The sequence below is a fragment of the Amblyomma maculatum genome, chromosome 7, assembly GCF_055883805.1.
Source record: "Amblyomma maculatum isolate TAMU_Amacu chromosome 7, ASM5588380v1, whole genome shotgun sequence".
Lineage (NCBI taxonomy): Eukaryota > Metazoa > Arthropoda > Arachnida > Ixodida > Ixodidae > Amblyomma > Amblyomma maculatum.
The window spans coordinates 144,132,525-144,145,101 of NC_139350.1; positions in this window are offsets into that span (position 1 = coordinate 144,132,525).

The following is a 12,577-nucleotide window of genomic DNA, read 5'->3' on the forward strand; positions in this document are numbered from 1 at the left end:
CCAATCCGTCATTTATTCAATTATTCTACTACAATTTCAGTCCCTTATGAGTTCAAATTATTGGGAATTCATTGTACATGCCAAGCTGAATGAGAATTCGAAAGTGCCATTTAATTCGAGGCATTTTTATACAGCTATAACATTATGATTGTATGCGAAAGATGTGCTGTTTCTTTTATCTAAATATAGCCATCTCATTCCCTTCCGGAGGCCACTAACCTCTGTATACTTGCACTTCCAGCCAATATCTCCCTGGTCCTGCATGCTGGCCGCCGACTTGCAACTGCCTCAAATCATAGTCCGCCCTTCAATACTCATGGAGTCGCTTACACGAATGCCTCTTACGTGGCTCCTCGCGGGTCCGGAAGCCAGGTCCTCTTTCATCCTCGTCTATCTACCCCTGTCACTCACACTAGCGGCCCCTTTCTCCAACCTCCACATGGTCATCTTGAGGTCATCTTCATCATTCATGCCATTCAAAGTTGCCTTTCTCTCCCACCTATGCCTCAGTATATTATATACACTGACTACAAGCCGCTATCCGTGCCATTCAATCCTAAAGTCTAACACATCATCTGTCCACGAAGCATGAGGCCGCACTTGTTGCTCTGCAGCCCTGCCCTATATTCCTCCATATAGATCTCTGGACACTCGGAGATTGACGGAAATAAGCTGGTGAACCAGCTCGCCCGTAAAACTTGTAACCGGGCACTGTTCATCCCCTGGCCAAGATACTTGGAGGGCGTGTCGGGACTGTTTTTTCGCGCCACAATCAGCAAATATTGCAATGCTTCTCGCGTAGTCCGCAAGCTCTACCGGGACCGTCATCCTAATCTCTCCGTTCGAGAGGTTCATGTCCTTCGGCAGATACAGCTGAATACACTCATAACCCCTGCACGGCTATATCTGTACAAATTCCGTCATGATCCATCATGCCCCAACTGCCCTTGCCCTTATACCAACATTTCCCACTGCCTATTTTCATGCCTGGTTGCATTACAATCGGGTTTCTTTCCCACCCCTCCCACACTATCTGGACCTGGGTGGACTGGCTTGGAGCTGAGGGTGAAGAACAGCGCCTGCTCGCCCAGCAGGCCATCGATGTATTAGGCGCCAAAGTATTCCGCCTCAGTAAAGTCTTCTACTACTACTACTACTATAGCCACGTATTTAATCAATAAAGTAAGCTCAAACAAAGGTCTCTGAGGCACAATGTGCTTTTGGCCGAAAAGAATTCACCCATAAAAGAGAAGAAAGATCCAAAAGGGCCACTCAAGTCGAGAATATACCGGCAACGTGTAGCAATATGATCAGAAAATCGAGCAATACTTACAAGCGCTATAGTCCAGTTACGCGCATGTATAATGAGCAATTATTGCGTAAAACAAAAATACAGAGACAGGCTGAAACTTTATACAGCAAGGCGAATAGCTCAAACAGAGCGCGAGAACACAGACTATTTTCTGTCCTTTCTCCTACAATTAAAAGTACCTCGCCGTGCATAATTTAAGCAACTCGATTCTCGCCGGCCGTTCAGCGAAGGTGCAGGTTTGTGCAGTTCCATAATGATGAGTATGTAGCTGCTAGAAATCTCTCCTCGTGCAGTTCAGACAAGGCAGATGATTGTTGCGGGGGCTTACTGCTTGCACTCAGCAATGCGAGAACCGAGAAAAACATTATTACATGCTGCTGTACTTTGTAAAGCACGAGAAACGTAGATGCAAAAACTGTCGCTTAAGAGATGCCCTCGATACCAAATTAACTTACTGCCGTCTAATCCCTCAGCACGAGGCACTCCTGGATGCTCCGCCAAAATGCCCTTTCCAGCTGATCCATCATCCGCATATCGTAGTATATCTCTGCTATAAGAGGGAAAAAAAGCAGGATCGAAAGTAAACGAAGTGAAATATTTTAATCACAGCGATTGCGGAAGTTAAAATTCTCCAGGTTCAGTTTATACACTTGCCTCGATGTAGCGATGTCCTTTGATCCATTCTTCGGGTCACTATGATGCGGTGCATCGCTCATGGGGGTCCCAGACATCCTCCGCCGGCCTACGGTCCCCCCAGCATGCTGAGCTACGTCACCTGGTGAGCATATCCCATTTGATCAGTTTCATCTATGCAGATTTATTACGCTTCCCTATCACTTCATAAATGCGGTGGAAGTTTTGAATAAGAATCTTATTGAGAAGGGCTGTTTTTTCGTGTTCAAATATGTATAAGCCGAACGGAAACAAGCCCACTCGCCGAGGCGCTGCTAGAAACAAGAACACGGAAAAGTGACGGCACCGGTAGCTGTTACGTTGGCGCCTTCTTTATGGCAGTCAACAACTGGGAAAGGATTGAGCACCTATTTAACTAGTGCTGAGTGGCAAAGTGTAGACCAGGGTCTAATTCAACACATTTAGAATTATCTTTATCGAAAGAATTTATCTCAGCCCTCCCCCCCCCCATCTCGCAAAACTAAAATACCTCTTGACCTCCCAAATTTCGAAATAACAAATAATTTAAGCGCCGACCTGGTGTCTTGCTACGATATTTTCTGTCAAGCAATTCTACTCTCTGTTGAGAACCATTATCGCCGAAGGGTAATATTGTCTCAGGGTTTCCTAATATGGGTGCTCAAGCTCGTTCTGGCTCCTCGGACTGCTTCTTGAATTCCTCCAGCATGGAAATATATGCAAGCCTCCGCCCCATTCTTCCTTTACCTACTTTCATTTTGAGACTGTTCGTAGTCGCAGTAATAATATTATTAATAATCGCAATAATACAAGTAAGATAAATAGCATCAGTATTCTCAATAACACTTAAATTAATAGTAAAATCATAACAACGACTGCCGACATTTTGGTGGGCTATGCATCCGCCTGATTTTCTTTGGAATGGCAGGCAGAAGTGGCAGCCTAGAAACGCATGGCGACATTTAATTGAACCCTTTTCCGAGCTATTGTACTTTAGAAGATGCTTAAATGATCGAGAAATGTTCTTCTCTAAAGATCTGGAGAGCACTATGATGGTAGTCTTTGTTTCGTTGTTGCGGCAGGCTCCACCGTCTCTATACAGACGGCATTAGTCAACTGAAATTAGCTGCATAAGACTATGCAAATGCTATAAAGACAAATAGGGGGAGGGGGCCAAGGACGGGAGGGAGCGAGAAGTAAAACCAAACATCCGCTTAAAGCCCGCAACTTTTTAGTCAATGCATGTGCAGCGATATTGGTCATGAAGCGAAATATTCCGTTTCCGTGCAAAGATATTTTCTTGATGTATCTTTTTTACCATGAATCACTGAAGGTATCGTTATCGACAATACCGAAGTAAAGATAGATTAAGCACAGCTCGCGCACAAACCTAAGACGCAGAGTCCAATCAGAATAGCGAGCAGCTCTAGCAGGAAGCTAAAGCCCTCACGGAATTCCGCAATGGTGAAGGTGAGGAGCTTTGATGCCTCCAAAGCCACAGCCCTCAGATGGTTCCCGCAGGTTAGTGCATAGCGAAACAGCTCGTTACCTGGACAAAGAAGCAAGAAGTTCCGAGTATTGGTTGCAATGAAATGAGACACTACGAGAACACCACGCACAGATATGCGGACGAGATGGATATTCAACCAATGAAGGCTGTCATTGAAACCACATACTTCACCATGTCGCATTAATATAATGGTCTGGCTTTACAGATTCAGCCCAATGCTACAAATCACGCAGTGTAGCCATTTTGCAAACTCGTGGCTTTATATGGCCCGCAAGCAGAAAGCAGCCGTGTATAACAGAAAGATGGAAAGGGATAGGAAAGGCGATCCGAGAATTCCTGACTCCACCATCGTTTTTCGGTGCCTCGACGATCTAGCGAAGCATACCACATAAAAATAAGGAAATGAAGAGGGCTACCCAAGCTTCAACTCTCTCAATGAAAGATGACCCTGTCTACTTTGAAACTTTTAGTACATTTACGTCTACAGGAAAAGCAGCAGCAGCAGCAGCAGCAGCAGCAGCAGCAGCAGCAGCAGCAGCAGCAGCAGCAGCAGCAGCAGCAGCAGCAGCAGCAGCAGCAGCAGCAGCAGCAGCAGCAGCAGCGGCAGCAGCAGCAGCAGCAGCAGCAGCAGCAAAAAAAACAACGCAAATAAAAGTACTTTTCATCATCATCGTCAGCCTGACTATACCCACTGCAGAGCGAGAGCCTCTCCTATATTTCTCCAATTAACCCGGTTCTGTGCTAGCTGCATCCACTTGACCCTGCCAACTTCTAGACCTCATCCACCCACCTAACTTTTTCCCGTCCCCTGCTACGCTTTTCTTCCCTTGGAATCCAGTTTGTTACCCTAAGCGACCATCGGTTATCCTCACTTCGCACTACATGTCCTGCCCATGTCCATTTCTTCTTCTTAATTTCCACTAGAATGTCGGTAACTTGAGTTATTTCTCTGACGCACATTGCACGCTTTCCATCTCTTATGTTACCCCTACCATTTTTCGTTCCATAGCCCTCTGGGTTGTCCTCAACTTAAGTAGAACTCTCTTGATTAGCCGCCACGTTTCAGTCCCATAGGTCAGTACAGGTAAGATTCAATTGTTGTATACTATCTTCTTGAGCGATACCGGTAAGCTGCTAGTCATAATCTGCGCGTGCTTGCCAAATGCGCTCCTTCCCAATCTTATTCTACTTGTTATTTCCTTTTCATGGTCCGGATCTGCGGTTACTACCTGTCCTAAGTAGACATATTCGCCTACTACTTCCAGTGCTTCTTTTACTTTTACGTAAATAAGTAAAGTAAGTTTACTTATTGGTATTTACCTCCCGACGGTTTCTACGGAGTGTTCATGCGACTGCGTAAAACTCTGAATTGTTTTAAAGAACATGCTTCTCTTCGCCTGCATGACGCTACATTACAAAGTGCAGTTCGCAGAAAAACACTGACTATTGTCATGCTCAAATGGCGGCTGAACTGAAGACCAAGTCCAACAAACTACGGACAATTTAGTTATTCGCGCAGGACAAACACTAACTGCAGCTTTACTGTCTCAAAGCCGACACCTCTTCTAGGGATGTGCGAATTGCAATATTTCGAAATGAATGAAGCACGAACATTGGGACCTTCGCAACCGAATCGAAGAAGAAACACATTCTTTACTTGTGCTGATATTCAATAGAAAGTGCCCAACAGTCAAATATACTAACGACGTCGCTATATTTCATCAAACCTAGGTAGCATAACACAATGAAACTTTTTCTGAAGTTGGCTGTAAGGTATCCGTTTTAAAAGCTACAAAATCAACTAGCAACCATATAAAAATGATGCAGCATTTTCTGCAGCCGAACGAGGCATTAGGACTTGGCCTAGCAGGTATGTTTTGCACTCACGTATCTTACAATCTCCATGTGCAGTGTCCGGAAATGTTGTATGAGAGAAGAAATTGTACATTATTGAACTCACACTAAAGGTATGGTTTTGAACGACAGATAACTTAGAACATTTTTGGGGAGGAATATAAAGTTACCTCCCTTGAAGTTTTTCTTCTGGTTATAAAATTGGAAGCCAACTTTCCTTTTATTCTAGCTCCAACAACAAAAAAAAAAACAAAGCAAAAACGCATTGAGAGAAATTTGAGACAAATATTGGCTGCTTTCGCTTTATTGTTTAAGACAAAAAAGGTGTAGAAACCTCTAACTATGTTGTTTTGAGCACATAAAGATGGCGTGAAAATCTCTGCAAACTCCTGCCGTTCCGCGCGGCGTGATCCCAAAGAGTAAACGATTAGGAAAAGCATTTTTAAATTCAAGATTACTCAAGTGTAGTATATCTTATGAGCGATGAGGATATCCTGTACCAGAACGCTGCAAAGTCTCAAAGCCTTCTTTTTCTGGCAAAGTGAAGCAGAACTGCATTACATTAAAGATTCCGACTTCATTATTCGAAAACCTTACAAGGAATTCGATTCGTACCTCATAATTTGAGACTGGCACTATTTGAATCGTTCACCGATTCGAAAAGAAGCATATTCGATTCGCAAACGGAAAATTTCGAATAATAGCATACCTTGGCCTCTGTCATACTAAGCAGGAATAAACGTCAACAGAATGAATATAATTTAAGTGAAAACTGACCGTTCTTGTTCAGGCATTTTAACAGGCTGCCAATCTTGCTCTTTATTTCTTCTCTCACTGTGTCATTCGACCGGGTCACGCACTCGATACTTGCGCTGATGTTCTGATGACTTTTCAGAAAGACAGAGTATCGATCAACTGACGCTAATTGGCCGGTGTTACCTGAAATATAATCACATCAAGGGCAGAAGCACATGAATAATTGCTTCATGGGTATACAGTATATAAAAAATACGGGCCACATGCCTGAAGCCTCTAGAACATAGGTGAAAAGGCCGGTATAAATATTTTCTCACGAAGGTCTTACCTGAGGTCCTGCCTATGAGAATAATTTCTGTGCTCAGCTAGAAATCTGTATCTGACTTTGCTTGCAACGATGTCATTTCGTGAGAGTAACACTCAAAGATGTAAAAATAAATTTGCGATTAGAAAAGTCCAGAAAGTAACCGGATAGGTTAGGTAATAAAGTGTCCTTTTTCCATCTTTCTAACATTACTGTGTACATATAAGTTCAAATGAGTAACAGGGAAACAACAATATACGTGCTTCTGGATGTAAGGAGACAAGTTCAAGGGCAGAGGAGCTATACGAAAAGAATACCTAATGTTTCATGCAATATTTAAGGTAATCATGCATAGCTGATAGGCCCTTCAGCAGTTCCTGTAATCTCCCCAGTTATGCTGCTCGCTAGCAACTATCGATGTCGCTGCAGTATCTGAGAAGACGACGTCAACGGAAACAAGTGGCAAGTGGCAAGAAAAAAAAACATGCACATTAGTGTTAGTACAGTCAAGCTCAAGCAGGATAAAGAGCTTAGTGAAAAATTAGGTAGTGGGAGACGGTTATGCCCAACCGAGTATTTAGCAAGCGTTGTGACGAGTGTGTGTTCTCAGTTGCGCCCACTTCGCTCCGCTACTTTTGCGCCAAGGGTATGAGTGGAAGGGAATTCCATTTACTGACCGCTTTGGAGTAGACGCCCTTCATGGATCCCTGCCTTATCGTGGCGGAGGGGCTTGCGAAACTCGATGAAGTCGTGAGCTCTGCTGTGTAGTGCCACCCAAGATAGACAGGTCACGGCAGAGAGTTCTGACAAATTGTGATTCACTGGAGAAGGTAATGGCAACCCACTCCAGTATTTCCTGCCAAGAAAACCCTATGGCCAGTCACAATACCATTAAAGATATGGCGCCGGAAGATGAGCCCCCCAGGTTGGAAGGCGTCCCACATGTTACTGGGGATGAACAAAGGGCGATTCCTAGTAGCTCCAGGATGAATGAAGCGGCTGGGCTAAAGCCAAAAGGACGCTCAGTTGTGGATGTGTCGGGAAGCGACCGGAAAGTCCGATGTTGCAAGGAGCTATATCACATAGCAACATGGAATGTAAGATCTATGACGCAAGGTAAACTGGATGTCGTCAAGCGAGAAATGGACAGATTGAACATTGATATCTTGGGTATCAGCGTGCTCAAGTGGACCGGAATGGGAGAATTTAACTCCGGCGACCATTATGTCTTTTATTGTGGGCACGAATCCAAGAGAAGGAATGGGGTCGCTCTCATAGTAAACAGAAGAATGGGCAAAGCAGTGCTAGGGTACAATCCCAAAAACGACCGAATGATTTCACTTCGGATCCAAGGTCACCCTTTCAACATAACAGTTATCCAAGTCTATGCACAGACCACTACTGCTGAAGAAGCTGACGTTGAGAGATTTTATGCGGACCTACAATGCCTTTCAGACCGCACCCCATCATCAGACGTCGTTTTTCTCATAGGAGACTGGAATGCGAAGGTCGCGAGTGAAGAAATATCCGGAATTATAGGCAAGTTCGGTCTTGGCGAGCCAAATGAAGCTGGGCAGAGGCTAGTAAGTTTTGTCAAGAAAACAACCTGACCATAGCGAATACTCATTTTCAACAGCACAAGAGGCGCCTGTACACACGGACTTCGCCGGACGGTCTGTACAGGAATCAGATCGATTATATTCTTTGCCGGCTGAGATGGAGAAGCGCTATACAAGCAGTCAAAACAAGGCCTGGGGCCGATCATCAGCTTCTTGTTGCCAAAATTAAGCTTCGATAGAGGAAGACGCAGAAACCTAGAAGGCCTTTCAGATATGATCTGGATCAAATTCCATTAGAATATGCTGTGGAAGTGAGGAATCGATTTCAAGAATTAGATCTAGAAGACAGAGAGCCCGAAGAGATGTGGACTGATGTTCGTGATATAATACAAGAAGTTGCTACTAAGGTAGTTCCAAAGCAAAAGAAATGCAAGAAAGCAAACCGGTTATCTGAAGAGGCTTTGCAAATAGCTGAGGAAAGGAGGATGGCAAAAGTTATGGGGGAAAGATAAAGATACAAGGTTCTCAATGCGGATTTTCAGAAAATAGCAAGGAGAGATACGAATGATTCCTGAACATACAGTGCCAAGCAGTTGAGGGCAACAGCCAATTAAGGAACACAAGAGCTCTGTATAAGAAAATCAAAGATATCAAAGGAAGCTTCTGTGCTAAGCTGGGCGTGATAAAGGACAAACGAGGCAAGGACCTCACTGAAGCCTCAGAGATAAAGAAGAGGTGGCAGGAATACACAGAAGAGCTGTACAAGAAGGACCCGAATATGCAAACCCAACATAAGACGGTTGTGATTACTGATCTCGAGCCGGGCATCCTGAAGAGTGAAGTTGAATTGGCCTTAGCCAGCCTTGCTAAGAACAAAGCTAGCGAAATTGATGGCATTCCAGCTGAGTTGCTTCAAAACCTCAACCATGACACTCTTAACATTATGCATACATTATGTCAGAAGATTTGGACAACCCTGCAGTGGCCACAGGATTGAAGGAGGTCAGTTTACATCCCCATTCCAAAGAAAGGCAGTGCCAAAGATTGTTCCAGCTACCTCACGATCGCGCTTATTTCGCATGCTAGCAAGGTGATGTTGAAAATCCTCCAAGGAAGGCTGCAGCAGTATGTGGATCGGGAGCTTCCGGACGTGCAAGCTGGGTTTCGCAAGGGCACAGGAACTATGGTTTTTGGGCTTTAACGTCCCAAAGCAACTCAAGCTATGAGAGACGCCATAGTCGAGGACTCCGGAAATTTCGACCACCTGGGGTTCTTTAGCGTGCACAGACATCCCACAGCACACGGACGCCTTGCTTTTCGCCTCCACCGAAAAGCTGCCGCCGAGGCCGGGATTCGATCCCGCGTCCTTGGGAACAGTAGTCGAGCGTCGTAACCACTGCGCCACCCCGGCGGGAAGGGCAGAGGAACTAGAGACCAAATGGCCAACCTTCACTGGATCATGGAAAAAGCAAGAGAGTTCCAGAAACCCATCTACTTCTGCTTTATTGATTATGCGAAAGCGTTTGACTGCGTAGATCACAGCAGATTGTGGCATGCTCTCCAAGAGATGGGAGTTCCAATTCACCTCATCTGTCTCCTCAGGAACCTGTATGAAGGACAAGAGGCCACAGTCAGAACTGGGCATGGTCTTACTGAATGGTTTCCAATTTAGAAAGGAGTGAGGCAAGGCTGCATACTGTCGCCCAGCCTACTTAACCTATATGCAGTGTGCATCATGAGGAAGGCCGGTCTGGACGAGTCTTCAGCTGGCGTGAAGATTGCTGGAAAACGTATCAACAACCTTAGATATGCGGATGATACCACTTTAATGGCAGAAACTGAAGGGGAACTCAAGAGACTTCTGATGCGCGTACAAGAAGAGAGTGAGAAGTTTGGGCTTAAACTGAACATTAAAAAGACAAAGATCATGGCATCTTGCCCTATCAAGTCCTGGAGCATCAATGGACAAGAAGTGGAAGCTGTGACAGATTTTCTCTTCTTGGACTCCAAGATTACCTCGGAAGGAGACTGCAGCCATGAAATTAGGAGACGCCTGCTTCTGGGAAAGAGAGCAATGGTTAGTATTGACCGCCTAGTAAAGAGCAGAGACATTAGTCTGCCAACCAAGATCCGTATAACTCGTGCTATGGTCTTTCCAGTTGTGATGTATGGATGCGAGAGTTGGACTGTGAAAAAGGCTGACCGCCGAAGAATTGACGCGTTTGAATTGTGGTGCTGGTCCAAGGAACTCTTGAGAGTTCCTTGGACTGCCAGAAGATCAAATCAGTCCATATTGTCGACCATAAACCATAACTGCTCATTGGAGGGTCAAATTCTAAAGTTAAAGCTCAGCTACTTTGGTCATCTGATGAAAATAGAGGAGTCACTGGAGAAAGATTTGATGTTGGGAAAGATTGAGGGTCGCCGGAGAAGGGGTAGGCAGCGAACGCGATGGTTAGATGGCATCCTCTAGGCACTGCAGATGACGTTAGGTGATGTTAGGAAAATAGTGAGAGACCGGAAATCGTGGCGTGACTTGGACCATAGGGTCACGAAGAGTCGCACACGACTGAACGACTGAACTGAACTGAACTTGGAGCAGACAGGTAGAGTAACCATAGGTCCTCACGTATTGGTGTGCGGACGAAGATGGCTTAATGTTTGAGATTACAATACGTGCTTTCAAAGCAGTAAATTAAAACTGCACTGCTTACAGTCGAACGGATGCGTTTCCAGAACACACTCACCCCCAACCGACTGCGGAGTGGAGTGCCCAGATGCGGCAGACAGAGGACCCGGAGGGCCCAGGCTGCGCAGGCTAGGGTCGGTACGACGCTGGCTCGTCAGTCTACCATCGACTAGACTGAGATCAAACGCACCCTGAATGCTGGCAAGGGGACAAAGTGGCAGCAGGCGTAGATCCGGAAACAGCGTGCACTCCGTAGTAACGATATGCGCGTCCTCGTGCTTGCCGACATTACTGTCACCTGAAATGAAATATGTAGGCGCTTCGCATATAGAAGAGGTTCTGTGCTCAAAGGCAGGGCAATACAATTTAAACGAAAGTATAAATACAAACCTAATCTGATGCGCGAAGTTCTGTTTGAAAAAAAAAATGGCAGCAGTGTAACTCTGTTATACATAGCCTAACGAGCGGCAGCTCTAGTTAAGGAAGGTTGCACATTGTTTTTCTTGGTGTCCCTGCTCAGCCGTTCTCTCATAGGCCCAGCCTCCATGGCTAAGCGGACCGAGTACTGGATGCGAGCGGAGCTGCCGCGCTTATATATTGCACGGACGGCGGTGCGATGAAGGCGAAGCGGCAGTTCCGGCGCTCATAAAACAGCGGTGCGCCCCACGGTTAGCCACATACCCATGATAAGTGCCGCAATAGCACAAGCGCCGGAGCCTGAAACAGTGGCGACCGACTCAGCTATTGCGAGTCAAGTGGTATGACGTCAAGTGCCTCCTCCGGTTCAGACGTAAAAAGCACCTTGGTCAAAAGGCGCCTTTCATAACCTTCGAAGGTGCGCCTCGGATATTCGGTAATAAACGTCTCACTTTAAAAGGGCGCAAATATTCGGAAATGTGAACTGTGCCCATGCCATTGGTATTCCCAATCTAAATCCTTATTCTATCGTAGACATTGCATACATTTCTTTTTATCTACGAAGTATACCTGACATGCATTTTAGGTTATTTTTATAATATATTGATGGCAAATACTCAATATTATTCATCACACATTAGATACACATTTACATTATATGCCTGAATGTATGTATAATAAACTGGAATGAACTGCAATAAACCTAATAAAAATTGAAATATTAAAAGACTGATCGAACGCCTTCTTATTTGATTCCTCGAAAGAATCAATTTCTGTATATTCAAAACAAGAGTTGTTCAGTTATAAGGCGCACACTGACGACTCGCACCATGCAGCCGCCGCAGAATGAAGGGCACAGTGTCACGATATGGTGCATTCCTCCGGGAAGCGCTCATAATGCTCCTTCGTATATTCCACGAATGGGCGACACGGTAGTGCGCAGTAAAGTTCAGCATATCCTGAATCTGCGCCCGATCTTGAAAACCGTTTCCTATACATGAATGTTACGCGCATTCATAGCAAATAGCATAATTAGCAAAAAATTGCACCCATATCTTGACGGTGATAATTTAATATTTTGACATTGACTTAACAATTCTTATCCGAAACCTCTTCTGCTCCCTTTAAGTACTTTAGTTTTAAGCAGTTTTAATGTCAAGTGCAACAAAATCATCTGTCAATGGCATATCATCTGCTGCGAACTTGAAACGGAAGCTCGAAAAATAAAAGCAAGCAACACAAAACATATTAGTAAAATCTCGGGGAAGAGTACCGATCCTAATGTCTGTAAGAACTTGTAATCCATTATTGCCCAACTTGCACTAATTACCCACTCCAGCAGAGGAAACACCTCGCAGCGATAATGTCAACTTTGATGCCACTGTGTAGTACACAGGACTATGTAAAAAAAGGCGTATTTAACATTACTTGTTCGTTTCTGGGGTTTAACGTCCAAAATCGACTCAGACTATGACAGCCACATTACTGGACGACTGCGGTAATTTCGACCAACGGGGTTCTTTAA